Source organism: Phodopus roborovskii, unplaced genomic scaffold (assembly GCF_943737965.1).
Source record: "Phodopus roborovskii unplaced genomic scaffold, PHOROB, whole genome shotgun sequence".
Lineage (NCBI taxonomy): Eukaryota > Metazoa > Chordata > Mammalia > Rodentia > Cricetidae > Phodopus > Phodopus roborovskii.
Genome location: NW_026126511.1, coordinates 40,011,520 through 40,014,076, shown reverse-complemented (window position 1 = coordinate 40,014,076; position 2,557 = coordinate 40,011,520). Strand labels below are relative to the sequence as shown.

Sequence of the window (2,557 nt, the reverse complement as noted above, 5' to 3'; positions counted from 1 at the left end):
AGATGTACCTGGGAATGAGACCCAGAATTAGCCAGAGGTTTGAAAAGAAGGATCTATTTCTATTTCCTCCCCAGGATAAAAGCTATCACCATCTTCATCACTTGATGCCACACCCATCCCTCTTTCTTTCTAAGCTACTGTAATGGATGTTCAGTTACTTGTCACAATGGCTCAATGCTGAAAGGCAGATGGACCTTATGTCTGTTGTTAGGAAGGGACAGAGGTCAGAGACGAACTGTGAACAACATGGAGCTGGAAATGAGGATGCTTTGAGTAAACCGCCAACAGAAGATTTGTCTACGTTGAGATTTCTATTGCTGTGAAGATACCCATGGCCATGGAAACATTGTTTTTGGTTTTGGTTTTGGTTTTTTGAGACAGGGTTTCTCTGTGGCTTTGGAGCCTGTCCTGGAGCTTGCTCTTGTAGACCAAGCTGGTCTTGAACTCACAGAGATCTGCTTTCGGCCTCCTGAGTGCTGGGATTAAAGGCATGCACCACCACCACCTAGTAGGCCATGGAAACTTTTATAAAGGAAAGCATTTAATTGGGGCTGTCTACACTTCAGAAGTTAATCCATTGTTATCATGGCGGGAAGCAGGGTGGCATGCAGGCAGGCATGCAGGAGAGATAGCTGAAAGTTCTACATCTGGATCAGAAGACACCAGGAAGGGAGGGCAACACTGGAGAGTGCCACACAGCATCTGAGACCTCAAAGCCCACCACCAGTGACACACGTCTCCAATAACACCACGTCTACTCCAACAAGGACACACTTCCAAATAGTCCCTATGAGACTATGGAGCCATTTTCATTCAAACTGTTGTACCCTCTAACTAAATCTTCCTCTGAAATTTGCTTTTTTTTTCCCCCCAAAGTGGCCCCTATTTTAGCTTCTGCTCGGTCCATAGCTCCTGTTACTGCCTACTTTTTTTTTCTTCCTGCTCTATTGCCCTGACAGCATGGTCTGCAGAACTCTCCCCTGCAGGCTGTCTTGCTTTGGGACATAGCTATACAGTCACCAGCTCTGTTCAGAAAGTTTCCTCATCCTTGAAATCAAATCCATAGAGCCCCTGTGGGTACCATGTGTATTTTTTCCATGTCTTTAGTTTAGGTGATTTTTCTGAATTTTATTTTTAACCTTTATTAACATACAACAAAACCTTTATTAACATTTTTGGCAGGGGTTCAGCTCTTATTGAAACTTGTAATCTCTAAACTTAAATTGGGCAAATGTCTATAGTGCAGAGTAATAACATCATTGTGCACTGGGAATGCAGACTGAAGAATTAATAGCCACCCCTGAGACAGAGGACCAGGTGCAGGGTGGATTCTTTCTGGATGTTGTAATAGGAAAGAGTGTGGCCATTTTCCAGCTGCTTGCCCACAAAGATGAGTCGCTGATGGTCCGGAGGGATGCCCTCTTTATCCTAGATCTTGGCCTTGACATTTTCGATGGTGTCACTGGGCTCTACTTCTAGTATGATGGTCTTGCCAGTCAGGGTCTTCACGAAGGTCGGCATGGCACTCCTCAGGCGGCAGACCAGGTGCAAGGTGGACTCTTTCTGGATGTTGTAATAAGAGTGGCCATCTTTCCAGCTTTTTGCCCACAAAGATGAGTTGCTACTGGCCACAGGGGATGCCTTCTTTATTCTGGATCTTGGCTTTGACATTTTCGATGGTGTCACTATGGTGGTGATCTTGCCACTCATCAGCTTCATGTAGATTTGCATTTTGACCTCTTAATGAATGTGATGAGACTACAAACCACTGAGTGTGTAGAAACACCTAGATGTAAGGAACTCTGATGGGAGATGTCATTCTGTAAATATGTTTCTCTTATTGGTTAATGAATAAACCACTGTTGGCCAATAGGAAAGCAAGATAGGTGGGACTAGGACACTAGGAGGATTCAGGGAGGGGTAGGAGGAGAGTCAACATGTAGGACCAAGAGAACAGAAATCTGGACCCTCTCTCTGGTAAGATAAGACCACGTGGAAACACTTAGATTGATAGAAATGAGTTAATATGTGAGGCAAAGTTAGCAAATGAGAAACACTAGTAACTGGCCAACAGCTTTATATCTAATACCATGTCTCTGTGTGTTATTTGGGGCTGATACAACTGTGGGACCAGGCTGGTGGGAAAACTACCTGTAATAGAGCTCCAAAGTGGACAAAGCCTCTCATTGCTCCTGAATTATGTTTTTTAACTCCAAAATAGAGCAAGAATTTTCTTTGGCAAAAATTTCTCAGTTTAAAATTGCTAAATTGATGTGGTGTGTTAGTTTCTAGTGTGTAACAAATGTTCCAACCAAAGAGAACGCTCTCCATCAACACATGCACAGTTCTATGTTTTGTCCATCAGCTATGGTTTCTGTTTCTTTTCATGCCCTCTGGGATCCTCTGAGAGCACAGACAGAATGTGAGAAGAGAATGTGAGAAGAAGTTTTTTCAGCCAGTAATGTCTATATTTATTGGAGAAGAGAAGTATTAGACACATCATTGAGCACTGATGGTTCTGGAGCTGATGCTAACTTTAGATCTATGATACAGAAGA

At 43.3% G+C, this 2,557-nt stretch overlaps 1 pseudogene; it reads right to left on the bottom strand.

Annotated features, from left to right (window-relative positions):
• Positions 1–1,287: 1,287 nt before the first annotated feature.
• LOC127230488 (ubiquitin-like) lies at positions 1,288–1,731 on the bottom strand (annotated as a pseudogene).
• Between the last annotated feature and the right edge of the window lie 826 nt (positions 1,732–2,557).